Here is a 24,186-nt window from a genome sequence, read left to right on the forward strand (position 1 = left end):
GCGAGAACACTTGTATCTTGTGAAGAAAAAAGTTCTCCTGGGCACAAAAAATCAAAGAGCGGCTCACCGTTTTGGCAGCTTCAAATGCAACTGGAAACCACAAACTAAAACTAGTTGTGATTGGGAAGTCTGCCAAGCCAAGAGCATTCAAGAATGTATCCATCTCAGCTCTTCCTGTTGTCTGTACACATCAGAATAATGCCTGGATGAATCAGGAAATCTTCAAGAACTGGTTTTTTAACTCATTTGTACCTGACTGCAAGAAGTTTTTAAAAGAAAGGGGACTGACATGCAAAGCAATTTTGCTCATGGATAATGCATCCTCACATCAAAGTGCAGGAGAACTGCAGTGCGACGGTCCAAATGGTCCAAATGGCTCTGAGCACTATGGGACTTAACATCTGTGGTTATTAGTCCCCTAGAACTTAGAACTACTTAAACCTAACTAACCTAAGGACATCACACACATCCATGGATTCGAACCTGCGACCGTAGCAGTCGTGCGGTTCCGGACTGAGCGCCTAGAACCGCTAGACCACCGCGGCCGGCGCAGTGCGACGGTATCCGCGCCTTGTTTCTCCCACCAAACGTTACCTGTCTCATTCAGTCCATGGATCAGGGCATTCTGAAATGTCTAAGAAAAAAGTATCGACGGCGATTGCTACAGTCAATCCTGCCATTCCGAAGACAACGAAAGCATTTTAGGAGCTTTGGAGAAAGTAACTTTGCAGGACGTCGTGTACTGGATTAGCGATTCTTTTCTAAGTCATGGACGAAAAGTCTACAGGAAAGTATGCCAGAGACAGAAACTGAAGATTCAGCAGATGAGGACGATCAACCATCGTGTAATTTAATCAGAAGATTGGCAGGATGTGAAGAGGCAGAAGAGGTGGAAGTAGGAGAGTGGTTAAATTCGGACGAACAGTTGGAAGTGACAGACTCTTCTATAATTGACACGGTTAACATTCCATCGCAGTGTGAGAGTGACGAGAATGACGAGGCAGACGCTGCACCGATGATGAGTCACACCGATGGCTACGCTGCTCTCGAGGCCGCCATATGCTACGTGGAACAACAGCCTGAGGCGACACCAACTGACCTCGTGCTCCTGAGACGGTGGCGTGACATTGCCGCGAGGAAACGTTGAAGCTCCGCCAAACAAAAGACACTTCACTATTACTTGTTTAAATAAATAATTATTGTTATTCTGCCAATGCAAATGCATGTCTAAATACTTTTATTTTAATAAAGTTCATATTTTGACCTGTATTACTTCCAGTATCATAATATTTCTTTTTCCCATTTAAATTTCGATAGTCCGAGTTTTCGATAGTTCGAGGTGGTTCCGGTCCCGTTCACCTCGAATTATCGAGACTCTAATGTAGTGCAAAAGAGCTGCGTATTAGATGCATGAGATGGAGATCAATTTACCTATTTATGAGATGTCAACTTTATCGAATGCATCCGGGTTGTCATAGTACCAGCAAACATGCTCGCCTTTCTCCATAGGAACTGCGAGATTTGTGTGTGAAATCGTGATTCTGCCAACACACACACACACACACACACACACACACACACACACAAGTACACCGACGGAAAATGTTACACAATTAACACTTTGACCAAACGCCTGCCTGTACGATATGTCAGTGCAAGTTCCTTTTTTGTGCGTATTTTAGGTATTTTCAGTATAGAAAAGAAAGCCATTCGTACACATGATGCGAGAACATGATTTTTATTGGATTTGCGTAACGTTACTGAAACTTCTCAGGCGCGGATCGCAACAAAGCATGCCCAATGGACGTTTATGTGCAATCAGTCATTATGTGTCGCTTTGAGGTAGGTCGAATCGTTGGAATGAACGTTATGGAAGAAGGAAATGTAAGAATTACACAGACAGATCGCACAGACTGTGGTGCTACGAGTGCTGGTCGTGTCAAGATGGACTCAGAATGACAATACGACAGGTAGAATAGGTACGTGTCCTTCCGGATGGACTGTACCAAGAGAAAATCTTAGGATTGTGTCAACTGGCTCTAGCAAATGGACGGGTTTTAGCAGCTGTTATCAGGGCACAGGTTACAAGCACAAGTTTCATTATGAAACGAAGACTGGGTTACATCTCAAAGTGCCATGCGTTGTTTACCTCTGACACCATACTGATAGGCGACAGAGACTTGCACGGTGTAGAGAAGGAGTCACCTGTGACGTTGAGCCCCATTTTGTGGTGTTTAGCAGTACTCATCAATTTTGTTTGTGACAGTCAGTTGGGGGTCAACGTCTCTGTAGACGACCTGGATAGAGGTCACATGGAGCAGAGATTCTCGAATTCCATACCTCTGCAACTAATGCCGTCATGGTTTGATAGCTGTAGGATACGTCAAGAAGACTTGTTTCGTAATTGTAGAAGGGATACTGAATGCTCATCATCATGCTCATCATCATGCTGTAGGAATCAGCATGGGTTTCGAAAAAGACGGTCGTGTGAAACCCAGCTCGCGCTATTCGTCCACGAGACTCAGAGGGCCATAGACACGGGTTCCCAGGTAGATGCCATGTTTCTTGACTTCCGCAAGGCGTTCGATACAGTTCCCCACAGTCGTTTAATGAACAAAGTAAGAGCATATGCACTATCAGACCAATTGTGTGATTGGATTGAGGAGTTCCTAGATAACAGAACGCAGCATGTCATTCTCAATGGAGAGAAGTCTTCCGAAGTAAGTGTGATTTCAGGTGTGCCACAGGGGAGTGTCATGGGACCGTTGCTGTTCACAATATAGATAAATGACCTGGTGGATGACATCGGAAGTTCACAAAGGCTTTTTGCAGATGATGCTGTGGTGTATCGAGAGGTTGTAACAATGGAAAATTGTACTGAAATGCAGGAGAATCTGCAGCGAATTGACGCATGGTGCAGGGACTGGCAATTGAATCTCAATGTAGACAAGCGTAATCTGCTGCGAATACATAGAAAGATAGATCCCTTATCATTTAGCTACAAAATAGCAGGTCAGCAACTGGAAGCAGTTAATTCCATAAATTATCTGGGAGTACGCATTAGGAGTGATTTAAAATGGAATGATCATATAAAGTTGATCGTCGGTAAAGCAGATGCCAGTCTGAGATTCATTGGAAGAATCCTAAGGAAATGAAATCCGAAAACAAAGGAAGTAGGTTACAGTACGCTTGTTCGCCCACTGCTTGAATACTGCTTAGTAGTGTGGGATCCGTACCAGATAGGGTTGATAGAAGAGATAGAGAAGATCCAACAAAGAGCAGCGCGCTTCGTTACAGGATCATTTAGCAATCGCGAAAGCGTTACGGAGATGATAGATAAACTCCAATGGAAGACTCTACAGGAGAGACGCACAGTAGCTCGTTACGGGCTTTTGTTAAAGTTTCGACCACATACCTTCACCAAAGAGTCCAGCAGTATATTGCTCCCTCCTACGTATGTCTCGTGAAGAGACCATGAGGATAAAATCAGAGAGATTAGAGCCCACACAGAAGGATACCGACAATCCTTCTTTCCACGAACAATACGAGACTGGAATAGAAGGGAGAACCGATAGGGTACCCTCCGCCACACACCGTCAGGTGGCTTGCTGAGTATGGATGTAGATGTAGATTGATAATACTGTTGTCGGTTCTGCAGCCGGATCATGCGTCATTTGAAAACAATATTTCCACCGTCCACCTGGCCGTCATCTTTAGGCGTGAACGTCATCAAAGAGGGCTTACGCCGTCTCGGATGGGGAGGGGTTGATGTAAGAGCTGGATAGTCGCAAGCTCGTGTTCAAGCAGAATGGTTACATAAACAGGTCCATTTCTACCATACGCAGTTGGTTCATATAATTCGTAATTATGTAAAGAATCCTACTATCAATTTTTATAAAGATAGGTTCTGTACCTTTTGAGTTGGACTGCATGCAAATGTGAGAAAAGTGATTTTGAGATAAACGCGTTTGAAAAATAAATTCTCGTAAACTAGAAATTCAAGGAAGTTAAAAATAATGTAAAATGCTGAGCGATTATAATACCATACCGTAATCCTTCATTTTACCATTTTACTCACAGGCTTCGTTTTGCGCTTGCAGCAGTGCTTTCTGAGCTTTCCGACCGTCATTCGATTCCAATGAACTACGTCGATTCAGCTGACTCACGCGTAGGTTATCTATTTGTTCTAGATAATTGCAGCTTTGTATGCCTACTACAATTCCTGCCTTGTTCATGACTATCATAAGGGATGAATTTCTTTCATTGAATAAGCCCGCAGCTAAATACGACACTAATTCAATGTCTTTTAGTCCGGAGTGCAAGTGTTTAGGAGCTAATCGCCAAATAGTGGAATTAGACATTTCATTCGCATTTTATGTGTGGTCTCATAATCATGTCTCCAGTTATTCATCCCTTGATAAATCTTCATTCAGTAAATTGGAAGATGTGCACTCGGTTCTACGCTCATAAAATCTAAAGGAATGCGAATTTCGTTCTGTAATTTTGACAGCGTATTCTTGGATAATTAAGCTAACGGTTTACGCAATAAAAAAATCTGATTTTTTGAACCTCCTATTGTGGTTTCCCCCATTAAGATACTCACCATGAAACCCAAATGGCTCTGACATGGCACTTACCCTCTAATTTACGTAGAGGCCCAACAGCAGACATGACACGGATGCCGTCCTCAACCAGGTTCAAGCGTACTAAATCTTAGTTTAGTTAGGGAGTCGGTAAGAGATGGCGTAATAGGCGTACATTGAGACTGGCCGTGCTTTCCCATCCAGATTAAGCTACAGGGATTAAGCTAACCCGTCCTTGGATTACCTTAGTGAGTCGTCGAGTAGGATTTCCTCCAACATGTTTTCCCCCAAAGCTCTCGTAGTTGATTTCCTTCGCAGAAGTAATATCAGTGCCTTCGGATTGCCAGTTAAGTGCTCTTCTGTATTCTGTAATTTCTGAGTGGTTATGCGGGTAGCTATTTTATTTGAAATAATATTCGTAGATTCCGTTAAAATGGGTTTCTTTACGAAAAGCACAGTAAACTAATAATAAATGAAACAGTATACTACTTATTAGTTCAAATCTAACGGTTTCTTACGAGCTTGGTCTTACGACAGAGCTAGATCGGAAGTCTTCAATAGGTCACTGTCGCCTGTGGAGCGCAGTCTAGATTTTCTGCTTACAATTCTGAAACATCGTAGTTCTCCGTATAATTTTCTTATCTGAAACGCTATTCATTTGTTTTTTCAAATGACTGCCTTCTTGCGTCGTAATGTTGTAAGAAAGTTTTTATGACCAGTAGGCTTCTCCTAACATCGGTATAGAAAAAGTGCCTGTTATTAGTAAATATTTGTTAAACAAAATTACTTACTTTAGAATGGCTGTGGTTTCCAAGTATTTCGTACGCTGTTGCAACTATCTTTCTCACAGATAGCCTCAGAACGTAACCCCTCGTCTACCGGTGACGACAGATGGTACAGCGGTTACTTCCGCCAGTATGGGAACTGTACCTTTCAACACCTTGCTATGAGTTCTGCAGTGCTGCCTGAGATTATAGAATGCTACTGATATCTGTAGGCCTTACAGCATGTAAACTAACAGTCTGGCAAATATAAACCTCCTCTCAAAGTATTATTGCATTTCGGCAGTTGCTTGTAGTGTCCACCACCCACATAGCCGCAGCCGTTGGATGGACCTACTCCAGCCATCTGTCGGAAACGCCCATTAATCCCCATTAATGTACGAACACAAAATAAACGCCCAGTCTGTGGAAAGTATAACAGCCGTCGAGTATCTGGGTGTGACTATTCGAAATGATCTCAAATGGGACGATCAGGTTACACAAGTAACGGGTAAGGCGAACACTAGATTGCGGTTTATTGGTAGAATCCTGAAGCGATGCAGTCCTTCATCAAAGAAAATTGCACACTAGTTCGTGCACTCTTAGAGTATTGTTCGCCTGTATGGGACCCTTACCAGTTGGGTCTGATTCAAGAGACTGAGAAGGTCCAAAGAAGAGAAGCAAGATTCGAGACTGGTACATTTAGCAATGGCGACAGCGTTACAAATATCATAGAAAGTTCGAGGTGGGACACACTTGCAGGTAGACGTTGCGCTAAACGGAAGGGGCTGCTCACTAAATTCCAAAATCCGATCTTCACTGGGGATGTGGAGCACTAACTTTCAAATCGAGCGATGATCACCATTCAAAGATAAGGGACATCAGAGCTCGTTCAGACAGTCGTTTTACCCCGACGTGATCCGCGAGTGGAACAGAGGGGGGAAATTGTGACTTTGGAGCGAATAGTGCCCTCCGCCACACACAGCTTGGTGGCTAGCGGAGTATATATGTAGTTGTAGATGTAGAAACTGTGATCAAGGTGATCAGAGCTACGTTACGTCCATAAGGCAGACCACGAGCGCGGTCTTAGCGGGACACTAAGCAGACCGGTGCTTAACTGCATATTACATATCGAAAGTGCACGTGACTCGGGATGCTGTTTTGTCTGACATTGATAGTCGTTGGCTCGACCAGCAGAATATATGAACAGTGGTGCTGGTTAGCGATTCACAGTTTTGCCAGCTTTTCCCACTGGCCGCCGAACGTTGATTTTCGTGGCGACGGTTTATGGCGCACGTGGCCTTCCGCAGCTTGTAAAAGGCAACCGTTCACAGTATGAATCTTTCTTAACGAGATTAACGCACTTCGTACCGCCTTGAAGACGTCGGCAAGGTAGGCCGCGGAAGTATTGTTTTCTGAGGACTGTATGGTTCGACTGAAGAAGTGAGAGGGTTATCTTCACTTAATAACACGGGGAAGTTTACGTAGTCACAATGGTAAACCCTTTCTCAATACCCTTCTTCACCAGGGTACCAAACTGCATTTCACAGCTATGTAATAGAAGATCCCTCATTGCAGTTCACACGTCAAACACCTTGTGAAGCGTACGTATTCTTGACTGGCTTTCCAAGTCCCATCCGTACAGCATGCCTGGGACACTTTCATACCAACCTGTAACCAGCACTCCTCATAACCGACACAACATGCGTTTTGTTTCAGGCATGGTAAAGAATTCCTTAAGATTACGGTATGTTGATAATTTATACGTTTTGGAGCGTCTGACTACAACTGAATGAAATGCAGTTTTCGTGCCATACGCGTCTCGCTTTTATTCTCTGCAAGGAATCTTCAGTGGCCTGTAATATGTACATATTTCTGCTACTTAGTTAACATTTTGTGGCAATGTACCTATAGGTTATAAAGAGTTGTGGTGGCTGGTTTTTGCTATGATACAGTAATATTTTAAATTCTACTTACAAGTTGCGTGGACGATTTTCTACATATTATGTAGAATTTTCGACATTGTAGATTTTCTGCTTATTATGTAGCAAATCGTCCACGCATCCTGTAAGTAGAATTTAAAACATTACTATATCATAGCAAAAACCAGCCACCAGAACTGCTTATAAACTTTAGGTACGGTGCCCCTAAAATAGCAAAAATATGTACACATTCCAGGCCACTGAAGATGCCTTGCAGAGAATAAAGGCGAAACGCGTATGGCACGAAAATTGTGTTTCATTCAGTTGTAGTCAGGAGGCCTAAAAGGTAAAAATTATCAATATACCGTAATATTATACGCAACTCAGGAAGATAGGGATACAAAAGTTGAAGATGTTAACTCTTCAAGATGACATTCGAAGGCTGGTTCCCAGTCACAACAAACGCAAGAGTATATTCGCAGCCAAGGGTATCAAACCACACACTGATGCTGCTGATGGACATCAGTTCCGAATGGAATTAAAGATTAATCATTTAATGCGCATTATTTTATGAACATCTCCTCGCAGTTTGATAGATATCGAAATGGAGATTTATTGTGTAAGACATTCCAGTTCCGTAAGCATAAAATCTACATCACCGACAGCCGGAGTTGTCATGCATATCATACGCAAACCTACACATTGACGTACAAAAGAAAGCAGCAGTTATAAATGTTAAAGCCTTCTCAACCTAACTACAGTACAAAGATTAATTCAGTGGGGCACAGATGAGTGAAGGAATGTCCCAAGATTCTGTAAGACGTATCCCGCCTAAAGTGGATTACCACAGCAACATTAAATCCAAATGAGAATGTTCAAGAAGAGTTCTACTCATTTATTTGTTTATCCAATCATTTTAAGTTAATAATGAATGATTTTTTCATTATAATAATATAGGAAATTATTGCAATGATTGTAACTGTAATTATACAGAAAACAGTTATTTTGCGATCAACACATTTCTCTTATAACATTACTGACAGATGATAGCAGATACAGCAAGGAAAACGTGTTCAATGGCACCTAAGAATAAAAAATGGAGGACAAGTTAACTGGAGCACATTGCAGCAAGAGGTAGTAAAGTTGTCAAAAGATGTAGTGAAAGAAGAATCATTGGAGACGGAATGAACAAAAAGGAGGTTGGTGGAGTAATCTGTCAGAGCATAGACAATGGGAAAAAACACTTATCCGCTGTTGGAAGGTGAGGACGCAGATGGGAGGGGAACTGCAGCGTGGTTCGCGGGTTAGACTCATGTTCTGAGGCAGCTTTTTCCGCAGGCGTATAGTCCAAACTAAGGAGGAGGTCGAGAAGGCTGTGCAGCCAGGATGTCGAAGTAGCTGGATTGCAGTAATTTAATTATGGTGAGTGTCTGATATGCAGGGAGAGGCAATGTGCATTCTGATGAGTAAAAATGCGACGCATCTGGACGCGTCACTCCTAGTTGTGTGCCAGGAGGATTGACATGATGAAACAACCGAATTTAACACATTGTCATCCACAAACAAGTTGTAAGTATGAAATACTTAAGAGACAAACTAGTGTAGTAATGGCTTAAAAAATAAATTTACTGGACGAGTTGCGGCTTTTCATGTGTAGCACAAAGCGTTTCGAGAATTTATTTTCATTTTCGACTACTGTGAGATATTATAAAATTTTTGTATAGGGAGTTTGCGTGTGTGTTGTTTTGCTTCTCTTTCCCTGTAGCCGTTTTTATTTATATATTTTGTTTGTGGCACCTTTCCGCACTATTTTTAGAGTTTCGGCACCACAGAGAGCTTAGTGCCCCATCATCGTATCGTAATGCTTAACTTTGATGTCCACGACGAAGCCTTGTTCTTGTATAAGTTTCTGGTGTTTTGGAAAGCAGTGTTTGTCTTCCTTGCTATTATCTGTAGACTGTCTTTCTCATTACCGTTTACGCCTAATCAGTTACCTAAATATATGAATAGGCCGATTTTATTGATTTTATTTTGATTTATGGGTCATGTCTCTGGACAACTTTTAACATTTATTATAAATTCTGTCTTTGGGAAACAAATCTGTAAACCGATTTTGCCTCCCCGAACAATCAGCTATTCCATCTGGAGTTTAGCATTTCCTGGTGTGTATGGTATCAAGGCAATATCATTGGCGACTGCTGTCACATAGATGCTACGTTCTTGGTTTCCGAATTTTCTGCCTTTTTGTGTCGGGTTTACTTCACTCTAGTCACCTTCTCCAGGGTATAGGCGAAAAGCAAGGAGGACAATCCATCTTCCTGCGTGACTCCTGTTTTTATCTCAATGTTTTTGTAGAATTCTCCGAAGAACCTAACATTAGATTTAGTGTTTTTTAACGTGTCTTTGACAAAGTTTGTAGTTTTTGGATTTCAATCGAGTAATTTCATAAAATCGATGAGGAAGTTTCTGTTAATTGACTCGTAAGCTTTCTTGATATCTACAAATGCAACTATTATATACTTTGTTTCTGTTGTCTCATTTGCAGAATAGTGTTTAGATTCCAGATCTCCTCGCAGCAGAAAATCGAAAGGATCCCGAAGAAGATAGTAAATCATATAAATACATAAATTGTAACGGTAACGGCTTTTTCTACGAACAGTCCGCAGCTCGTGGTCTTGCGGTAGCGTTCTCGCTTCCCGCGCACGGGGTCCCGGGTTCGATTCCCGGCGGGGCCAGGGATTTTCTCTGCCTCGTGATGACTGGGTGTTGTGTGTCTTTCATCATCATTTCATCTCCATCGACGCGCAAGTCGCCGAAGTGGCGTCAACTCGAAAGACTTGCACCAGGCGAACGGTCTACCCGACGGGAGGTCCTAGCCACACGGCATTTCCATTTCTACGAACAAGATACTACATTAAAGATTAGGTGATAACTTATACAATAAGTCTTTTATTTTATACACAACATGTGGGAAATTTGCCCAACCTACTTCATACGACAGACTGACAGAAATTTTCGTACTAAATACACCGAACACATCAAATACTATACACACAGTCAGTTCACATAACAAACCCTAAGAACACACAAAAAACACTGGACACTATTTCACAAACATGTATGGAGATGTGGTATTTCAAACATTTAAATGAAAAAGAATTGATTATAACACATACGAAAGATTTGTAATCCACGTAAACGCCATAGCTGAGACTGAATTACAGCACTTGGCTTACGATTTGGAAGAAAATTCACAACTACCTCACAGATTTAACGAAGGAAAGAAATCGTCAGATAAAGATTTCTACCAAAATTTCATGAAGAAGCGACAAGAACTATCTTACAGGAAAACTTAGTACACAAGATAAACGCATTGTGTCAGGTTAAGTCGTCCACACGCAGAAAAACATTTTAGCTTAAAGATTTTTTATTATCATGTATCTGATTTTTATGCTATGGTCCATACTAACCGAAAATTTTCTTTACTTTTCGAATGACGAGTCCAACAAAATCTTTTCTTGCTATGTTGCGTTTTGCTTAGAAATCTTTGTTTGACCAGTTACACCAAAACAAATATTCAAGAGAAAGGTTTTGTCAGTGTCACCTCATTTCAAAGTAACAACAAAATTAACACATACCAGGTTGGTATACGTGGGTCCTACTAGCCACTATTTCCCCCAATTTATTTTCAAATGATATTCTTGTACACAGTGATCTCTAATTTTTGTGAGTTGCTAGCGGTTAATAACTATAGACTTAAAAGGGAGATCATATAAAAAAGAAAAGTAAGAAAAAGAAATATAAATCGTAATTATTAATTAAAAATAACCACCGGTACTCTGGCCAGCGTCTGTTCACCATGTGAGGTGCGGCTGAACACCAAGCTCCAGGAACTAACAATCCCTGGTTCTAACTACCCAGCATTAGCTGGAACTTAATTACAAGCAGTATGATTCGTACAAGTAAAATTAATATTACCCCAGGTGGCCAATCCACTCGCCCTGTGGCGACAACCAAGCTATCGGATTCTGGGGAGCTTGGGCTCGTACGACAGAGAAAGTCGGAGTTCTCTAGTAAACGTCCACGAAAGTCCCATACATTTATTGGCACTTTTAACATTCAGACACTAATTCAGACAGGCAAACTTCATAATCTTACAACAGAACTCAACAAACAGAAAATTCAAATCCTTGCTCTCCAAGAGACCAGATTCACTGATTCAGAAACAATAGACTACAACAATTACCGTATCTTTAAAAGTAAAACAGACAAGAAAATTGGCAAAGGAGCTGCAATATTTGGCATGGCTTTTATTGTAAATAAGGACACCCTTGACTCTGTTATAGACATGAATCAAATCAGTAACAGACTAATGACCATGCGAATCAAGCACACCAACAAAATATATACATTTATTAATGTTCATGCACCTACCAACATTGCCAACAAAAAAGAACCGGAGAAGACAGAAAAATTTTGGGAAAAACTCGAAACTGAAATGTCCAAAATTCCAAAGGAGGATGTAAAAATTCTTCTAGGGGATTTCAACGCGCAAATTGGCAAAGAGAGGAAATATAAAAAAACAGTCGGTAATTACCCTGCACACAAATTCACAAACAAGAACGGCATGAGACTCATCGAGTTATGCCAGCAAAACAACCTAAAAATCGTGACAACATCACTTCGAAAAGACCCCAAGAAACAAAAAACATGGAGATCACCAAACCTTCAGCTTGGTGAATTTCAAATAGACCATGTTGCGATCTCCTATGACTTCCAGAAAGAAATACACGACGTTCAAGTCCGCAGAGGGGCAAATATAGATTCTGACCACTACCTTACCAGAGTTAAAATTAAATTCACTCCAAAAAGGAAACGCCAAAGGAAATCACCACTAATTCCCAAATTTGACTTGAAAAATATCAAGGAATCAGAAATTACAGAAGCATGGGATAAACAACCAACAAACAACTGGAAAGATTTCCGAACGAAAATTATACAGAAAGCAAGAGATTTGATTCCGTTAAAGAAAATATCCAAGCATCCATGGTGGAATTCGAATTGTGATAAGGCATTAGAAGAGAGACAACAAGCCTTTTTAAATTACAATTGTGACAAATCAGAAACCACACAACAAACATTTTTCAAAGTGAGAAAACAAACAGCTAAAATACTTAGACAAACTAAAAGAAAATACCTTAATGAACAGCTAAACACAATTGAAGAAAACTTTAAGAACCACAACACTCAAGATTTTTATAAAATATTCGCAAATCAAATCAAAGGATACACTCCACAAAATCTCTGCTTCCGGAAACAGAATGGAAAATTGGCACTAACTAACAAAGAAAATTGCCAAGAACTAGCTAAATATTTCTCACAACTCCTAAATTGCCCACAACCAAGTACAAGATTCCCCAGATTACAACCAGAACACACGAATGAGACTTCACTACCACCATCTCAAGAAGAAATTTATAGTCACATTAGAAAACTCAAAAATAATAAATCATCGGGAGAAGATGGAATTGTAGCTGAACTACTGAAAAACCTTGGTCCAAATTCGTTAAAAGAGATCACTAGCATCATCAAAGAAATTTGGCAGACAGAAAATATCCCAGAGGAGTGGAAGTGTGCACTAATTCACCCATTGCACAAAAAGGGAGAGAGATCAGACGTAAACAACTACAGAGGCATTTCACTTTTACCAGTTACCTACAAAATTCTATCTGCATGTCTCCTAAAGAGGGCACAAGAACAACTAGAACATACAATTTCAGACTACCAAGCAGGCTTTCGTCCTAATAGATCATGCCCGGAACAGATATTCAACCTTAAAACTATTTTAAAGATTAAAGCAATCAGGTCAAAACCAATAATCTGCACATTCGTTGATTTCAAAAAGGCATACGATTCCATAGACAGACAGTCTCTATGTCACATTCTCGAAGAACGAGGCCTAGACACTAAAACCCGAAAACTAATTGAACAAACACTAACAGAAACCAAATCAAAAATTAAATTCAGAGGGGAAATTTCGGAACCATTCTCAATTAAAACAGGAGTAAGACAAGGAGATGGGATCTCACCACTATTATTCAATATAGTTTTGGACAAAGTTATGAAAGAGTGGGAAGTAACACTAAGGAAACAAAGCTTTTGGAAGCCAATTGAACTAGGAAGAGGTAAAGGAAAATTGAACATCCCTTATTTAGCGTTTGCAGATGACTTGGCAATTATAACTGACAGTGAAGAAACAGCAGTAAAACAAATTGAGACACTTAAAGAATGTACTGAGAAGGTTGGCCTGCAAATCTCCTTTGAGAAGACAGAATTCATCTGCTCAAAATTAGATATTTCGAAACTAAAAACAAAGTATGGTGAAATAACTAGAGTCAAGCACTTTAAGTATCTCGGTGAAGTTATTGAACCAACAGGACTTGAGAAAATAGCACAAAAAAACCGATTACAGAAAATCAAGAAAGTATTCGGACTTATTCAAAATATATATAATAAGAAATGTCTATCAAAAGGCACTAAAATCAGACACTACAACACAGTCATCAAACCAACAGTCACATATGCAAGTGAAACACTCTCCCTGAATAGAAAATTAGATTTACACGAAATTAAGAAAGTAGAGAGAAAAATTATTAGAAAAATCCTAGGACCACGATACACACAAGATGGATACAGGCTGCAGACTACCGAGACAACCGAAAAAATATCAAACATCGAGGCAGATATCAGGAAGAGGCGGATGAAGTTTTATGGACATATAGACAGATTACCTGGAAACAGGTTAACTAAACGTCTATTGGACTATATGACATCACTTAAGGCAACAATACCCTGGGTAACTGAAGTTAAGAAGGATTTGAAAAAGGCAAAAATTGACATAACAAACACATCAGACCGGGATACATTCAGAAGAAAAATCGACAAGTGGAAGTTTACTCCAGAGACGGAATCTAAACCTTTCCGACCAAAGTGGACCGAAGAAAGGAAGAAGGCCTTTGGGGAGGCAATGAAGAAATACTGGAGAAATAAGAAGAACATTAAGAAATGTTAATCACCTGCTTATCGTTCTCCCATGGGGACATTCGCTAATAATAATAATAATAATTAAAAATACTGTTTACTCTTAGAAAGAGAAGCAATAAATGAAAACATAACGTAACTGAAAATAAATTTAATTTACTGAAGTATACTATCTTCAACAGTATCCTGACTCTTTGGAAGCTTTAACGGGATGATATCCTTTTGCTACATTATTATTTTAAGTAAACAAAAAGGTTTAATTAAGTATTACGTGAGGCACAGTACCTATAAGCAGATCTACAGAAGGACCGTCTCATAAAATTAACATCTAAATTCCAGTACATTATGTTTCCCTGCTTTCTTAGATTTTAATAAGCATGTGAAAAGACGACTGCAGGGAAAGAGGGTAGTACGAAACACGCCAACACTGCATTCAAACGTTTTGTGAACTCGCGCAGCAAATTCTGGAAATGCGTCGTTCTACGCATGAAAAAGAGCAATTGGTGCATGAATTTCATTTTTCAGATAATTACTGACACATTTTCAGGATTTCCAGTAATGTAGTATATAGTAGATAAAATTAAATTCTAGTTATTTGATACTTGTTCCAACAATCTTCAGGAGTGGGAGAGGGAAGTGTGACAGGACCGCTGTTGGAGGGAGTAGGCTGCAGTCAGCGGTTGTTTGATGATGATACTGTGGTGTACGCTCAGATGTCGAAGTTGAGTTTCTGTGGAAGGATACAAGATGACATTGGCAAAATTTCTAGTTTGTGTAGTGAATGACAACTAGCTCTAAATGTAGAGAAATGTAGATTAATGTGGATGAGTAGAAGAAACAAACCCGTAAAGTTCGGATGCAGCATTAGTAGAGAGCTGCTTGAATCAGTCTTGTCGTTTAAATAACTGGGGGTAACGTTGCAAGGCAATACAAAACGGAACGACTATATGACGATTGCGGTATGGACGGCGAATGGTAGACTTCGGTATATTGGAAGAATTCTAGGAAAGAGTGGTTCATCTGTAAAGAAGACCGCATACAGGACGCAAGAACTATCTCTTCTTGAGTACTGTTTGATTGTGTGAGATCCGTACTAGGAAGACATCGAAGCAATTCAGAAACAGGGTGACAGATTTGTTAATGGTACGTTCGGACAACACGCAAGTATTACGGAGACGATTCGGGAGCTCAAAGGAAATTCCTGGAGTGAGGGCGACATTCTTTTCGAGAAACACTGCTGAGAAAATTTAGAGAAGCGGCATTTGAAGCTGACTGCCGAACGATTCTGCTGCCCCCAACTTACATTGCGCTAAGGAGCACCAACATAAGATATAAGAAATTAGGGCTCATACGGAGGCGTATAGGTATTCGTTTTTCTCTCACTCTATTTTCAAGTGAAACAGGAAAGGAAATGACTAGAAGTGGTACAGGATACATTCGCCACGCTCCGAGGGTGGATTGCGGAGTGCCTATCTAGATGTGGATGTACAGTTATTTTCTAAGAGTAGACAATGATAACAACACCGCTAATACTAACAGAATAACGATAGTATTAAGCAAGTAGTGTATAGGAGAGGAAAGATTCATAAATAAATATAATTTAGCCTATGTTTACCGAAGCAGAAAAGAGCGTGAATTATTTTACACTACTGGCCATTAAAATTGCTACACCAAGAAGAAATGCAGATGATAAACGGGTATTCATTGGACAAATATATTATACTAGAACTGACATGTGATTATATTTTCACGCAATTTGGGTGCATAGATCCTGAGAAATCAGTACCCAGAACAGCCACCTCTGGCCGTAATAACGGCCTTGATACGCCTGGGCATTGAGTCAAACAGAGCTTGGATGGCGTGTACATGTACAGCTACCCATGCAGTTTCAACACGATGCCACAGTTCATTAAGAGTAGCGATTGGAGTATTGTGACTGGCGTATTGTGACGAGCCAATTGCTCGGCCACCATTGACTAGACGTTTTTAATTGGTGACAGATCTGGAGCATGTGCTGGCCAGTGCAGCAGTCGAAAATTTTCTGTATCCAAAAAGGCCCGTACAGGACCTGCAACATGCGTTCGTGCATTATCCTGCTGAAATGTAGAGTTTCGCAGGGATCGAATGAAGGGTAGAGCCACGGGTCGTAACACATCTGAAATATAACGTCCACTGTTCAAAGTGCCGTCAATGCGAACAAGAGGTGACCGAGACGTGTAACCAATGGCACACCATACTATCACGCCGGTGATATGCCAGTATGACGATGACGAATAGACGCTTCCAATGTGCGTTCACCGCGATGTCGTCAAACACGGATGCGACCATCATGATGCTGTAAACAGAACCTGAACTCATCCGAAAAAATGAAGTTTTGCCATTCGTGCACCCAGGTTCGTCGTTGAGAACACCATGACAGGCGCTCCTGTCTGTGATGCAGCGTCAAGGGTAACCGCAGCCATGGTCTCCGAGCTGATAGTCCATTCTGCTGCAAACGTCGTCGAACTGCTCGTGCTGATGGTTGTTGTCTGGCAAACGGCCCCATCTGTTGACTCAGGGATCGAGACGTCGTTGCAGAATCTGTTACAGCCATGCAGATAAGATGCCTGTCATCTCGACTGCTAGCGATTCGAGGCCGTTGGGATCCAGCACGGCGTTCTGTGTTACCCTCCTGAACCCACAGATTCCATATTCTGCTAACAGTCATTGGATCTCGACCAACGTGAGCAGAAATGGCTCGATACGATAAACCGAAATCGCGATAGGATACAACCCGACCTTTATGAAAGTCGGAAGCGTCATGGTACGCATTACTCCTCCTTACACGAGCATCACAACAACGTTTCACAGTCAACGGCGATCAACTGTTGTTTGTGTATGAGAAATCGGCTGGAAACTTTCCTCATGTCAGCACGTTGTAGGTGTCGCCACCGGCACCAACCTTTTGCGAATGCTCTGGAAAGCTAATCATTTGCATATCACAGCATCATCTTCCTGTCGGTTAAATTTCACGTCTGTAGTACGTCATCTTCGTAGTGCAGCAATTTTAATGGCCAGTAGTGTAGTTTGGCTATGGAATGTCCGAAGTGTTTGGTGTATAATGGAGTTAATCGCACCTAACGGGAGAAACTGGGTTCTCAAAATCAACGAAACATCATTGACCTAGTGAGATATGAGGCTGACTGCGTTCTACAACATGCCAGAATGGTGTTACCCTTACGGAAAACGATTTAGACAAGACGAGTGTTATTATATTATTTATGTTATGAAGTTAGGAGGTAAGTATGAGATACTACGTATGTTGATGAGAAGGGAAAAAGACAGAGTGGACTGGAAATCTGTGCTCATGAGCACACATGTTCTGAGTTGCTGTGTGATACGATGAAAATTACGTACTTCACCGATACACGGTATGCAGACATTCGTCAACAGCTCCAGGCACCGTGATCTCTCCTAAGAATGTTCTCACAGTGTAACGTCGCTTTTGTAAACAACTTAAAGAACGATTGCTGATTCCAGTTTATTATCTTTTAATGAATTAAACAAAAGTATCGTCCCAACTCCGTAATTGAGGTTACTAACTCCTGCATTTGGTCGGCGAGGGGCGGAGAGGCTGGTGGCACAGTGTGGTTCCTAATGACTAGTCTTTGCGACAATGACCTGGATTAAATTCTAAACCTCTCCGCCGTATCTCATGTAATGAGGCCATGCGACACAGTTACTGGTGATTCGTCCGTTGGATGGGCACGTTCAGCCCCTTGGATGCTCTTCGAGAGGCGTAGGCTATGTGCCGGCATCGGGTTCCACCCGCTCGCTTTTCTCATCATCGTCGACGACATAAACACAAAATGCTGCTCTATACAGCCTTCCGTTACACTTATGTGCACTGTTCAAAGACATACACGCCACAGTTCTCACATATCCGCAAGGAAATGGATGAATGTGCACTGATAAATACACCCAAGAGTCCTTCCAGTTGGATATCGCAGCCACCAGTGCCATACGGTACTTAGTTAGGTTTAGTTAATGGACCGAAGGGGATGAAAACAATGAAGACGCTGTGACCTGAAAAACGAAATTAGTGTAAAGCGCTCTAAGATGCTGAATATGTAATGTAATGGAATATGACAAGTGACAGTTTATGCCGGACGAGGAAAGGAACACGTCACTACAATACATATTCGTTTTCCTTCCACTGCAGTAACCTGCTACAATATAGTCACTACGTAAACTCGAAGAGGTTTGTCTTTTAAGCATTATTTTGAAGAAATAAAGGCACATAATCTTACGTTGGTCTGTAAGTATAAATTTACTGTCAAAATACAGACGGAAAAAAATCGGAACACCGAGGAGGAGTTGTGTCACCTAAACGAAAACTGGTAGGCTGTTTCTACATCTTAAAGACGATACTAATTCAGATTTCGCGCCAGTGGCATAAGAGCGCCGCTAGTAGCCCCACTATGAGGATGAAAATCATTTTTGCTTTAAATACACCCTGTAGCGCTCGTGAGTGTTTGTTACCTTTGAAAGTATACGTGGCGAGTCGATGTTCGTCAAGAATGCATTTAAGGTGACAAATACACTATTACTTACACCTGGCTGAATTTGAATGAGGTTGTGTAATACGTCTACGAGAAGCTCGATAATCGTTCTGCGATATTGCACAGCGACTTGGCATGGATGTAGCCATTGTACATTACTGCTGACAGCTTTGGTCCCTGGAATGTACGGTGCAACAGCACCGGGCTCCGAACGACCACGTGACACTACCGAGAGGAAAGACCATCGTGTTCGGCATGCGTACTACATCAGCAGCAGCATTTCGAACAACAGCTAGCACTACAGCGACACAGTGAACTGTTGCAAATCGCACACTTCAAGGACAGCTCTGGACCAAGCGGCCTGTAGCATGCATGCTAAGACGAAAAACCACCGCCATTTGCGACTTCAGTGGCGTCAGGGGTAACTCTTTGGAGGGCAAGGTGGAGGTGTGTTGTGTTTTCTGATGGAAGGCGGTTTTGCCTCTGTGCCAGATGGCCGAGTGTTGCTTACAAGGAGATCAGTGAGGGCCTGCATCCAACCTATTCTAGTGTTAGATGTACTGCACCTACACGTAATTATTATATGGGATGCTATTTCATAAGACAGCAGACCACTTTAGTTGTTACCACACGTGTCCTGAATGCAAATTTGTATATCATTGTGGTGATTCGAGATATTGTGTTGCCATTCATGAACAGCACGTCAGAAGGTGTTTTCAAACAGGATAACGCTTGCCCGCATACCGCTGTTGTAACTAAACATGTTCTGGAGAGTGTCGACTGAGATATAATCTGCTATATCACCAGACCTGTCTCCAATCGTGCAGATTATGAGACAACATCGGACGACAAATCTGGCGTCATCCACAAACAGCATTAACTGTCCCTGTATTGACTGACCAAGTGCAACAGGCATGGAACACCTCACAGAAACGGACATCCGGCATCTGCAAAACACAGTGTATGCACGTTTGCGTGCTTGCATTCAAGATTCTGGCGGTTACACCGGTTATTAATACCCCAGTGTATCACATTTACAGTGGCGTACCTTGCTCTTCCATTAACATGTGATCTCGCAGTTTTAATCGTTTAAATGTGTTACCTAGACAGCCGGCCGTTGTGGCCGAGCAGCTCTAGAGCTTCAGTCGGGAACCGCGCGACCGCTACGGTCGTGGTTTCGAATCCTTCCTCGGGCATGGCTGTGGGTGATGTCCTTAGGTTAATTAGGTTTAAGTAGTTCTAAGTTCTAGGTGACTGATGACCTAAGATGTTAAGTCCTATAGTGCTCAGAGCCATTTGAACCATTTTTATTACCTAGAGAAATGTATACCCAAAGTTTCATTAATTTATATTAACGATCTTTTTGGTGTTGCGATTTTTATCTTTCAGTGTGCAATGTCACACTCTACCGTTTAAGTGAAGTATCACTCGATCCAACGGGCAACGTCGTGGCAACAATCTATGCTGAGATGGTAGAAGTGCAGTGGAAAAATATGACATCATCACCGCTGGAAAAGAGAATTCCCTACCACTGATGTGATGCTGATTTTTTTTTCAATTGTGTGGTAGAAACAGATAGTGCTCCCAAGCGTAAACCATCACAGACAACAATACCGAAATCTGACGAGGTTCCTGGACTCTACCAAACGGAAGTTTCGGGGTAAGCTGTACAAAAGAGATGTTAATGTTCCACGGCATTACCTAGCTGGTCAACACAGGTTGTCCCCAGGAGGAATCGTCAATAATTAGGGATATGACAGGAACCTAGTAAACCTCCGCTTTTCATCATTTGGGAGGTCGTAGGGTGGGGAAAAAGAAAGAAAAAGAATTTTCGTTAAACGGGCATACAAAGCGCATACCTTAAGAGCTATAATTTCCAGTTCATCTTCGCTACCGAGACACACATCTCATCTGATAAACAAGTGCTCATGGCTCTATACGGCATGCATTGTAGAGCCCATCATTATTGGACAATTTTTTCTTATTTGATCTGTGGTGTCACCGCCAGACACCACAATTGCTAGGTGGTAGCCTTTAAATCGGTCGCGGTCCGGTAGTATACGACGGACCCGCGTGTCGCCACTATCAGTGATTGCAGACCGAGCGCCGCCACACGGCAGGTCTAGAGAGACGTCCTAGCACTCGCCCCAGTTGTACAGCCGACTTTGCTAGCGATGGTTCACTGACAAATTACGCTCTCATTTGCCGAGACGATAGTTAGCATAGCTTTCAGCTACGTCATTTGCTACGACCTAGCAAGGCGCCATTATCAATTGCTATTTATCTTGTGATGCATGTACCGTCAGACTGATGTTCACCAATTATGGATTAAAGTTAAGTATTCAAGAAGCTACGTACATTTTTGTACTAGTCTCATTTCCGTGTTCTGTTCCAGACCTCACGCCAGCCTGCGTGAGCTTAAACGCGTGCCTTTCGATTCCTCATAGTGGCTTGGCTGTCTTGCCAGGCCACAACATGATCCATACTACTTCTTCCCAAAATATGGAAAGCAAAGAAGAGATTTGCTTCACAGTATCGAAGATGAAAAAGTGCTCATAGCTCCAGTGGTATGCATCTAATGCCCATGTTGACTGTTTTTTCTAGTTTTGGTTGACACTACCTCCTTCAAAAATGTAGAAAACGAAGAGCTTGAATCAGAAGAGATTTTCTTCACAACATCGAAGGTAAGGAAGTACTCATACACTATGTGATCAAAAGTATTCTTACACCTGGCTGAAAATGACTTACAAGTTCGTGGTGCCCTCCATCGGTAATGCTGGAATTCAGTATGGTGTTGGCCCGTCCTTAGCCTTGATGACAGCTTCCATTCTCGCAGGCATACGTTCGATCAGTTGCTGGAAGGTTTCTTGGGGAATGCCACCGCATTCTTCACAGAGTGCTGCACTGTGGTTAGGTATCGATGTCGGTCAGTCAGGCCTGGCATGAAGTCGGCGTTCCAAAACATCCCAAAGGAGTTCTATAGGATTCAAGTCAGGACTGAGCGCGACAGTCCATTGCAGGGATGGTATTGTCGTGTGACCACTCCGCCACAGGCCGTGAACTATGAACAGGTGCTCGATCGTGCTGAAAGATGAAATCGTCATCTCCGAATTGCTTTTCAACAGTGGGAAGCAAGGAGGTGCTTCAAACATCAATGTCGACTTCTTCTGTGATAGTGCCAGGCAAAACAATAACGAGTGCAAGCTCCTTTCATGTGGAACACGACCACACTATAACATCACCGCCTCAGAATTTTGCTGTTCGCACTACACACGCTGGCAGATGACGTTCACCGGGCATTCTCCATACTCACACCCTGCCATCGGATCGCCATATTGTGCACCGTGATTCGTCACTCCACACAACGCTTTTCCACTGTTCAATTGCCCAATGTTTACGCTCCTTATACGAAGCGAGGCGTCGTTTGGCGTTTACCAGGGTGATATGTTGCTTATGAGCAACCGCTCGACCATGAAATCCAAGTTTTCTCACCTCCCGCCAAACTGTCATAGCACGTGCAGTGGACCCTGATGCAGTTTGGGATTCCTGTGTGATGGTTTGGATAGATGTCTACCTATTACACATTACGACCCTCTTCTACTGTCGCCGTTCTCTCAGTCAACAGACGAGGTCGTTCTGTACGATATTGTGCTGTACGTGTCACTTCACGTTTCTGCTTCACTATCACACCGAAAACAGTGGACCTAGGGATGTTTAGAAGTGTGGAAATCTCGCGTGTAGACGTGTGACGCAACTGACAGCCAATCACCTGTCCACGTTCGAAGTCCGTGAATTCCGCGGAGCGCCCCATTCTGCTCTCTCACGATGTCTAATGAATTCTGAGGTCGCTGATATGAAGTACTTGACAGTATGTGGCAGCACAATGCACCTAATATGAAAAAAGTACATTTTTGGTGGTGTCTGGATACTTCTGATCACATAGTGTAGCTCTTAAAGTAGCATTTTAGTGTCATTGTTTACTAAAGATTTTTTGACTGGAGTGATCGTTCCTCCTTAGACACACTGTACAGAACTCAGTCACATATGATGGTTCTTTGAGCTACCATCTTTTGCCGCAGCCGTGTACTTTCCTGACAGGTCACCCACTTACTTTTTGTTTCTTCGGACGAAAAACCCATGGCTGGCCTGCACTTATCGAATGACGACTAGGTAATTTATGATGGATGATATTTCCTGAACAGCTAGAGAACAGATTTTTGTAGCTAAGGTCTCCGACGGTCGTTCGATGTTCGGAAGAAAGATATGTGGCATGAAGTGTCGATATGTAAAGAAGGACAAACAGTATCACCATTTTTCAGGTTGAAAGATTTTTTAGATGTGATGATAAAACTTGATGCGTACAGAAAACTTGATTGGAGAACAACACGATAAAAGTCGTTGCGGTATGATAGAATCTTGAAGAACTAAAAACTTTTTACCGATATGTAAATGTTACGTTCGCAATATTAGATGTGTCATTACAATTTCGATGGAAAGCCGCGGGAATAGGTTGCAGACAGGAGGTACTGCGGCCATTGAGGAGAAAAGCCGGATTTTTCCAGCAGCTGGAGAATCAAACCGCCAGCAGTAACATCAACTCACTGGGAACTGAGAGTAATAAAGCCAAACGTAAGACTCGGATGAGGAGTGATAAATCTCCAGGGACGTAAAAGAGAGTCGCGAACTAATCAGAGAGGCCAGATAAGATCGCTAAGTTCGACCCGGCACTAAAAGTCGGCGAGGCCAACCCGCTTCTCCCCCTCCCTTCCCCCCTTTTTTTCCTTTCTTTGCTTTCGTTGTGCTCCGCGGCAGGTGGCGAGAATGCAGAGTCGCTGCTCGGCCCTCGGGAGAACGTCTTAGCCGGCTTCAGATATGAGAGCTGGCCGCCGGGCGATATTGCGCCACCCCCCAGCGCCCGCCCGTCCGCCCCCGCAGACGGCCGCTCCAGGCGACGCACTCCGCCCCCAAATGAGCGCCGCCTCCTGATTGAAGCGGCGCGCAGACCGCATTTCCCCCAAAGGCAGCTGCGGCCCGGGGTACGGCCAACGACCCCGCAGTTCCGTGCTAGGAGCAGTGCTGGTGACAGCCGCACCAACTGTTGTGTTGCAGTCCGTTTGCTACCGCGTCTCCCATTAATGGCGTCCGCGTATTTTAGGTCACAGCTGCACATGTCTCATTGTGCAAGTGACGTTCAATAAGTAGTTGAATACATTTTTGTTTTTCTGAAGGCAGGTAGGTTTAATTAGGGTTCGAATACATAATATTAGTCGTTACTTTTTGGCTAAAAAACCTTATTTTTCAACATGATCTACGTTGAATGTGACGACCTTAAGTCACC

The sequence above is a fragment of the Schistocerca americana genome, chromosome 5 (assembly GCF_021461395.2).
Source record: "Schistocerca americana isolate TAMUIC-IGC-003095 chromosome 5, iqSchAmer2.1, whole genome shotgun sequence".
Lineage (NCBI taxonomy): Eukaryota > Metazoa > Arthropoda > Insecta > Orthoptera > Acrididae > Schistocerca > Schistocerca americana.